This window comes from Geotrypetes seraphini, chromosome 6 (genome assembly GCF_902459505.1).
Source record: "Geotrypetes seraphini chromosome 6, aGeoSer1.1, whole genome shotgun sequence".
Classification (NCBI taxonomy): domain Eukaryota; kingdom Metazoa; phylum Chordata; class Amphibia; order Gymnophiona; family Dermophiidae; genus Geotrypetes; species Geotrypetes seraphini.
In genome coordinates this window covers 217,378,338-217,388,357 of record NC_047089.1, presented here as the reverse complement: position 1 = coordinate 217,388,357, position 10,020 = coordinate 217,378,338, and positions in this window count along the sequence as shown.

Genomic DNA, 10,020 nt, shown 5'->3' with positions numbered 1-10,020 from the left:
TCCATGAATTTTCAGCAGCACTTTATCCAATAGATACCACCACTTCAAATTCTTACAGATTGGTCCAGAACTATCTAGATAATGCCAGGGCAAATTGCAGGCATTCTCGGCCTAAATCTATGGACAGCTGGCAATACTTGGCTATTATTGGTATTTTGTAAAATGGATAAACTTAGAACAGCAAAAAAGGGACAAGCTGTAGTGCAAGCTATCTATATAGCTGCAGCACTTGAATGACACGGGGACAAAGTTTGTCCGTCCCCGTGGGTTCTCTCTGTCCCCATCCCGTTCCCGTGAGCTCTGGCCCTGTCCCTGCCCCATTCCTGCAAGCTCTGTCCTCATCTGCACAAGCCTCAAACACTTTAACATCATAAGTAGCAGCATTCTAGAGCTGAGATTGTGATGTCATAATGCCTCATTCCACCAATGCCTAAGCTCTGTCCTCATCTGCACAAGTCTCAAACACTTTAACATCATAAGTGTTTGAAGCTTGTGTGGTTAAGGCAGAGCTTACAGGAATGGGACAGGGACAGAACTCCCGGGGTCGGGGATATTGAGATCCCGCAGGGATGGGGACAAGTTTGACCCTGTGTCATAGTGTTTACATACTGTATATTCGGTCCTGCCAATTTTACATATAGAAGCACTGAATATACAGTACATAAGGGACTAGATTCAGGACATGGCACTGAAAAAATTCTGTGCAGAGAGCTACTCTTTAAATGGTGCTCTTAGTTGCACGCCATGTACAGAATAGTGCTTAGAGATTATTTCCATGTCAGCTTTTGGGTGTAAGTAGTCGCATAAGTTAGGCACAAATCCCTGGTACTTAGTAATACTGTGTGCACCTTTAGTGAATGCTCCTGACCTGCCAATGGCCTTCCCATGGCCACACCCCTTTATGGGTTGGTTGTACACTATAAGATTTGCATGTGGATTTTAAAAAAATAGCATTTAACAAGGTGAATGCACAAATCCAAATTTTTGTCAATAATGGATTATTAGTGCCAGTGGCTTAGTAAAGAGGGGGAGCAAATCACCCTGGGCGCTGCCTCGGTGAGGCACCAGCACTTCTCCATCCCCCATGCCACGCTCACGTCCTCCCTTCCCCGAACCCTTACCTCTTTATAATCTTTGCCAGCGCGAGAAACTACTCTAGCCTGTTGCTCGCGCAGGCCTGGCTCCCTCTGAAATCGCTTTTGGGTCACAGGATCAGGAAGTGATGTCAGAGGGAAAGCCAGCACGAGCAGCAGGCAAAGAAGCTGCTCGCGCGAGCAAAGATTTAGAGGTACGGGAGTGGGAAGCGATGGAGCGAATGTGGTATGGGAGCGTGGAAAGAGTGGAAGGGCAGAGAGGAAGGCACAGGGGGATGGTGCAGAAGGAGTAGTGGCGTAGAGGGTACAGGGAGGCACCACTACTCCGGGCGCCTCCCATCCTCACTATGCCACTGCTTAGCACTCAATTATTGGCACTAGGGCCCTGATTCTATAAATGGCGTCTAACTCCTAGACACCATTCAGTGTGATTGTCAATGTCAATCACCTGGTAGATGCCATTTATAGAATCGCGCCTAGCAGCACTTAAGCATTCTTAGGTGCCAGTAGGCATTGAATCCTTAGGTGCACTGCCATGGTTTTCTTAGGTAGACACCTGTCATCGCCTAAGTCAATTCATGCCCAAACTTCACCCAAATCTGCCTCTAACTGTCTATTTGCCAGTTGGCGCTTCGGTGTAGATGCTTACCTCGAAGTGATAGGAGCCTACTAATTCATTTTTAAGTCATGTTTAATTGTTTTTTAATGGTTCTTTCAATTATCAGAGCTGATTAAGCCAATTAAAAAAAATAAAATTAAGTTAGGTGCCTAAGCACCTAACGGTAGGCGTCATTTATAGAGTCAGAGCCTAATTGACACATTAGCCAATTTAGTTACACGTGCAAAGTGGCAAAGTAAGGGGTTGGGGGCAGGGGTGGTCCTCCCCGGGCATCGTCTTCATGGGGGAGCCAGTACACCTCCTCCTCTCCCCCCCCCCATTCCTTCCTCACCCCCAATACCGCACATGCGCCGCGTCCCTTCTCCCTACCTTGTTAATGTTTGCCGCGCAAGCAGCAACCCCAACCTGCTTCTCGTGCCAGCATCGGCTCTTCCTTTGACATCACTTCCTGGACCCACGCCTCGGAAGTGATGTCAGAGGAAGAGCCGACGCTGGCACGCACAGCGTGTTGAGGGTTGCTGCTCACGCTGCAAACGTTAATGAGGGTATGGGGGAAGGGTGCACATGTGGCAGGAGGAGGCGGGGAAGGAGCGGATGGGGTGGGGGGCGGAGAAGAGGGCGGGGAGTCGCCTCTCACCCTCGCGATGCCACTGCGCGTGCATCTCAGAATAAGGGGCATTTTTACACACATAAATTTACATGTCATTTATAGAATCTGGGGGAGGATATTTAAAGAGTTCAACCAGTATTAAAAGGAAACACTGATCACAGCATCTGAATACTGACCCGTTTTATGTAACTGAATTCTTAGGTGCTTCGTCGGTATTGAACAACTCCTGTACTGTGTCTAGGGAGGGGTACATTTCGTGGAGTTTAGCCTCCTAATTGTTTTGAACCGTTTGTTTCTATATTTAGATGCATTTAAGATCCGGAACCCTAACCCCCCTCTTCTACGAAACCACGCCAGCGGTATTTAGCGCAGAGAGCCGCGCTGAATGGCCCGCACTACTCCCAACGCTCATTGAGTTCTCACGAGCGTTGGGAGCAGCGCAGGCCATTCAGCGTGGCTCTCTGCGCTAAAAAACGCTAGCGCGGTTTTGTAGAAGAGGGGTGTAAGAGAACCTTCACAGTGGGGCTGATGCACACTGGTCAGAATGGTGATGTCTGAACCACCTACACACCCAAACTGTCAGCTCAAAGACTAACATTTCGCTTATTGGTTCAATCTTCCATCTTAAGCATGCTTGATTATTGCAACATCATCTATTTGGGAACCTTCAAAATAAAACCCTTCAAAGACTCCGAGTTATTCAAAATTCAGCAGTTTGACTGATTTTTGGGCTGAAAAAATGGGAACACATAAGTCCCTATTATCAAAAACTTCACTGGCTGCCCCTAGAACAGTGGTCTCAAACTCAAACCCTTTGCAGGGCCACATTTTGGATTTGTAGGTACTTGGAGGGCCTCAGAAAAAATAGTTAATGTCTTATTAAATAAATGACAATTTTGCATGAGGTAAAACTCTTTATAGTTTATAAATCTTTCCTTTTGGCTGTCTTAATAATAATATTATAATTTATAGCTAAAAAGACATATGATCAAGAAACTGTTTTGTGATTCTGATAAACATACCGAGGGCCTCAAAATAGTACCTGGCGGGCCGCATGTGGTCCCCGGGCCGCGGGTTTGAGACCACTGCCCTAGAAGCACGAGTTTTGTTTAAATTTTTTTGGCTTTGTTATAAATTATTATTTGGTCTGACCCCTATGTACTTGGTTTCTCAATTTAATCTGGATAGTTCTATTAGGCCCACACATAGAATTCATATGTTCACCTATCCGACAATAAAGGCCTGCTGCTACAAAAGATTCCTGGACAGAACTTTTGCCTTCCAGGCAGGTAAATGGAACGATTGGCTGGGTAACATTATTACGCATTCCTCATCCTACTTCAGTTTTAGAAATTCAGTAAAAACGAATTTGTTTAATCGATTTGTAACCTAAGAATTTTATAGTTTGTTTTGTTTTTTTTCACTTCTTCCATTCTGTAAGCTTGTATTCGGTGACTTTGTATTGTGACCATTTCGCTGATTGTCCAGCATCTCTTGTTGTAAACCGCCTCGAACTATCATGGCTTTGGTGGTATATAAGAATAGAATTATTATTATTATTATTAATTGATCAAACGAGGCTACTTTAATTATATGAATAAGTGAGTGGGGTGAGCTACAAACAAGGAAGCACATTTGTAGGCTCTCTGTGGAGACTTGTACGAAAGGGACCTCTCTGCAGCAAAGAGAGTGGGTTGCTGTTTGAACAAGCCTCTGAAAAATCATCTAGTGTGCAAATAGAAGCATAACCCCTAATACTATAAGCTTGCATGCACATTTTTGAGTTTACCCCCAAATTACTACCACTTATCATTTCTGTACCGCTGAAATACTTATGCAGCACTGTACATTTAACATTCAATAGACGGCCCCTCCTCAAAAAGTGCTTACAATCTAATTTGGACAGTCATACAAGACATTTCAGGTTGGTGAGTTTCTAGCAGAAGGAATAATACATTGGGTATAGGTATCTGACAGTGATTGGGAGTTAAAAGCTTCAAAAAGGTGGGCTTTTAGCTCGGATTTGAATACCGCTAGAGACAAAGCATGACTTCAAATCATTTCGAAAAGAAATCAAAACCCTGCTATTCAAAAAATTTATCCAGATATCTTAACTCTTCCCCTTTTCCTTCCCCTCCCTTGTAAATTCCCCCTCATAGACTCTTCCTCTCTTGCAATTTTTCTCTTCAAAGTCTCAACCATGTAAACAGCTCCCTAAATTGTAATTCTCCTGGAAATGTCCAGTTAGCTTCTTTTGTAATCCGCCTAGAACTGCAAGGTACGGGCGGAATAGAAGTCACTAATGTAATGTAATGTAATGTAATCTTGACTCTGGCAGCCTGGCATGGCAAAAAACAAGGGACGGAGTCTGGAGTTGACGGTGGAGGAGAAGGGTACAGATTACCATACCATACCAAACTAATTCTTGTATCCTGCAAGTATCAGCTAGGAATCATTGTGGCTTACACAATATTAGACATGATACAGAGGCGTAGATGTTGTACAAATTATTGTCTTAGAACAGGTCAGAGCAGTGAAGAGAATAGATGTGTTTTCAGTGCCTTCTTGAATTGGACGTAAGTAGGAAGTTGTCGTAAGCTGCTCGGGAGGCTGTTCCAGATTTGGGGGCCTTGGAACTTGAAGGTGGTCTTGAACAGAGCTTTCCTCCAGACCAAGATAAGAGTTACTTACCCGCTGAACAGATCTCACAGGAGGAAGCATAATTCTATGTAAAGTGCTGAAAATTGTGCACACAAATTCGGATGCATACCCAATTTGCACATCCAATTTAATTGAATAAGATAATTAGTACCAATAATTAGTATTTCAACAAGCTACACTTGACACTAAATAAGTTACATGCATATGGTTAAGAGCAAGTTAAAAAAAGGGGCGAAGAAATAGGTGGGTCATGGGCGGATTGGGAGCGTTCCTTTATGTTATATGTATGTTAAAATATAAGTGTTACTCTCTATTTACTCTCTTGAAAGTGGCTTGATAAGGGGTATGGGAGGTTACATTGCACTATAAACCTATTTAAAATTAATATTATAAACTTTAAAATATTTATGCATGACTTTTGAGGAGGTTGCTATGTAAAGCTCTAGGCAATGAGAGGATAACTGAGCCTTGAGTGACACCTGAAGTCTTGTATAAAACGCACTTCAAAAGTCTATACTGATGAGAGTTTTTTTCTGAATGATCTATTAAGTTTACCTTAAAATATTGTGGGTGGTATTCTAAGAAACTAGTTGATTTACTAGTTATAGAATATGGGCCTTTGTGCCTAAATTTTCATTGGTAAGTCATAGAAACACAGTTTACTTTTCAAACGGTACCGTTATAAAAGGAAACCAAAATCACAGTACCAAACAGTCTCTTATTCGTTTTACAAGATTTTCAGAAGTGCTTCCCATGAGCTCTCAATATTCTCCACAAGATGTAGCGCACGCAGTTCATTTGACTGAGCAATTATTTTCAAAATTAATTTGTCATTCTCAAATCATAAATATTTTGAAGTAAAGTAAATACAATTTTTATAATATATCTTGTGTCACTCAGCATTGGGTGGGGACTGGTACCTCTGACATGTCTCGTCCTATGGCTTCTTCAAGGAAGTCCCTACAATCTTTCCACAGCATGCCATCCCGACCAAGTATATTGAGATCTTTAAGTCTGTCCCCATATGCCTTACAACGAAGACCACCAACCATTTTAGAAACCTTCCTCTGGACCAATTCCATCCTGTTTAGATGTTTTGGAAGGTGCAGTCTCCAGAACTGTACACATTATTCTAAATAAGGTCTCACCAGTATACAGAGGCATCAATATGTCCTTTTTCCTACTGGCCATACCTTTCCTTATGCACCCTAGCATCCTTCTAAATTTTGCCATTGCCTTTTCAATCTGTGTGGCCACCTTAGGATCATCACATGATATCACACCCAAGTCCCGCTCCTCTTTCATGCACAAAGTTCTTCATCCCTTAAACAGTACCATTCCACAGTGGCACTGTTTAAGGGGGCCATCTTCTTGGGGGTGCCAGCACATCTCCTTCTCTCTATGACCCCGGCATAACCCTTGAAATGTTCACCGACAGGAGCAGCATCTTCCACCTGCTGCTCGCGCCATCCTCGGCTCCCTTCTAAAGTCACTTTCTGGTCGCAGGTCCAGGACATGATGTCAGAAGGGAGCTGAGGCCAGCACGAGCAGCAGGTAGAAGATGCTTGCACTGGCGAACATATCAAGAGGTATGCGAGGGGCATGGGATTCTCAAACGATGGGGAAGAGCTGGGAGGGATGCTCAAGGGGGGCACTCAAACAGCAGGGAAGAGCAAAGGGCGCACATCGCAGCAATGCCAGGTGCCACTGCCCCGGGTGCCAACCTCCCCACCTATGCCATGCCTCAGGTTTTTCCACCTAAATGCATTCCTTAGCATTAAATATTAGCTGCCAATTTCAGACCATTCTTCAAGCTTCACTAGGTTCTTCTTCATGCTATTCACACAATCAAGGGTGTCTACTCTATTATAGATTTTGGTATCATCTGCAAAGAGGCAAATCTTACCTGACAGCCCTTCAGTTCCTGACCCAGTCTGTCACTTTTATTTATTAGATGCTAAAATCTAAATATACCATTTCTAGCACGCTCCCTCTATCCAATTCTATTGTCACCCAGTCAAAGAAATCGATCAGATTTGTCTGATAAGACCTGCCTCTAGTGAATCCATGTTGCCTCAGGTCCAGAAATTTCACTGTTCTCTGTTTGAAAAGTGTGTCTGTTAATTTGCTTACCACAGAAGTCAGACTTACCAGCCTGTAGTTTCCTACTTCTTCCTTACTTCCACTTTGTGGAGAGGGACCACATTCATCCTTCTCCAGGCCTCTGGTACCACTCCCGACTTATTGAAAAGGTCAGCCAGCAGAGCCACCAGAACTTCCCTAAGTTCCTTTAGTACCCTTGGATGTACACCATCCGGTCCTATTGCTTTGTCTACCTTTAGTTTAGCTAGTACCTCACAAACACAATCCTCTGAAAATCAAAGTCTACCACACCTCCTTCTCTATTTGTGTTTGTCGTCTGCAGTCCCGCTCCCGGTGCTTCAGCTGTGAACACAGAACAGAAATATTTATTAAGCAATTAAGCCTTATCTTTATCAGCTTCTACATATTCCTCCCCTTCAGCTTTTATTTTTCCATTTGCATCTTTGCTTTCCTGACTACTCGACCAGCCTCTCTTAACTATTCCAGATATTTTAGCCTGTCTTCCTCTTTCTGAGATATTTTGTAGTTTATGAAAGCTGACCTCTTTTTCCTTATCTTTTCAGCTACTATTTTTGAGAACCAAAGCAGCCTTCTCTTGTTTTTACTTACTTTCCTTACAAAATGGTTTGTTGCCCTTACAATAGCTCCTTTCAGTTTTGCCCACTGCTTTCCTACCTCTTCCAGATGTTCCCATCCAGGCAGCAATTCCTTGACGTAATCCCCCATCTGAACAAAGTTAGTTTTGTTTAAAGTCTAGAACCTTTACTTTTGAATGAGCTCTCTCTACACCTGTCCTAATAGTAAACCACACCATGCGGTGATCACTGGATGCCAGATGATCACCCACTGCCACATCAGGAAACACTTTCTCCATTTTTAGCACTGAGATTAATATAGCCCCATCCCGAGTGGGTTCCAATACCAATTGCTGGAACAGTTCTCCTTGTAGAGGATCCAGGATCACCCTACATCTAGAATACCCTGCAATAAGGATACCACAATCAACTTCTGGCATGTTAAAAATCACCTATTAGTAATACTTTCCCTTTTACAACTATATAAAAGAAGTACCGTATTTCTAAAGAGTGATTTTAACATGCCTGCTGAACCCTGGTGTAAATTATGAACACTCCGAACCACTCATGCCCCTCCCATGGCCACACCCCCTTGTAGGCACCCAGCGTTATAGAATAGTGTACAGCCAGATCTGCATACAAATGATTTCAGCTCATTAACTAATTATTTCATGCATGGATCTGGGATCTACACTCAACCTTTTGGCACCTAACTTTTTGGCAACCTGTATAGCATCCAGAGATAGGTACCTAACTTTAGGCGATCCGTACAGTATTTTGGAATGGCACATATACAGAATTCCTTTTTTAAAAAAACTTCTGGCAGGAAAGGGAGAAAACAGAGGTGGAAGTTCAAGGGTTGCAATAGGGGAAAGGCTGAGGCTCTCCCACATTGATCACTCACACTCATAGAATGGAATAATTCCAAACAGATGTGCACAGATGAGAATATAATTATTCTCGGTGCACGTGTGATCACTGGTGTGACCCTCTCTTGGCAGACATTGTAGGTCAGGACACCAGAAGCACATTCCCATGATCAGGACTGCTCGGATTTCAGTCTCTTGACAACGGTGAAGATGTCATAAAGCACAGATGAATCACATGTTTAATATCTCCCTCTTTCTTCCACTTCCCCCTCTTAATTATGTTTTCTCATTAGACTTCTCATGATGAGACTGGCCAGCTGGATAATTAATTAAGCTCATTCCGACTGGGATAGGAATGACAGCTGTGTCAGGAGAGATATCAGTGACTCAGTGGGGAGGTGGGAGTCACAAAGGAAGGAAGGGTAAGTAACAAGGGGGGGGGGCAGAAATAGAATGGGGACAATGATGGGTCTGAATAGCAACGAACTGGTGGCAGTGATACTGTGTTTCCCCAAAAATAAGACACTGTCATATTAATTTGGGGCCCAAAAAAGGCACTAGGTCTTATTTTCGGGGTAGGTCTTTTTTTCATGTACAATGATCTCCTCTCCTCCACCCCAATTCTTCCTATTTCCTTTCTCTCCCCCCATTTATGCAGCATCTTTCCTCCCCTCTCACCCATCCCCTTTTGCAGTGTCTTTCTATCCCTCCCTCCCATCCCCCTATGCAGCAGAACCTTTGCAGCTTGTATCCCTCCCTCCCCCCGCCGCCGCTGCATCCCCCCGACCCTTCCATCTCTCCCACCGACTGCGAGACCAAAATACTGTACCTTGTAACAAACGACAGGGTCGCAGCAATATAGACAGGCTTTTTCACGGCCTTCTGTCCGGGCACATGTGCCGCTTTGCTGATGACATAATCAATGATCCAGTAGAGGAACATCCGAGCAGGAGAAGGCCGCAAAACAACCTTTCTATATTGTTGCGATGCTGCCGCTTGTTACAAGGTACAGTGTTTCGGTCTCGCAGTCGGCGAGAGAGATGGAAGGGTCGGCGGGGGTGGGGGGGGTGCGGGGAACACTGCTGCCAGGGCTTATTTTCGGGGCTTATTTTCAGACCAACCCCGAAAATCATGCTAGGGCTTATTTTTGGGGTAGATCTTATTTTCGGGGAAATACGGTAGGACAGGATACTGATGAAATGGGAATATTGAGTTAAGCAGTAACAGAATAGGTGTTCCAATGGTTTGGGCAGCAACAGGGTGGAGGTAGTGATGAGCTGGGCGGCAACAAACCATTCTGGGTTGGGATGGCATAAGCCACATTGCGTTTTGTTTGTTATTTAGGATGGTATCAGAGTTGCAAATCACAGTGGTTAAATCTACAGCTTCAGCACCCTGAGGGTATAGGTTCAAACTCACGCTGCTCCTTGTGACCCTGGCAAGTCACTTAATTCCTACCCCCCTCCAATTGCCCCAGGTACATTAGATA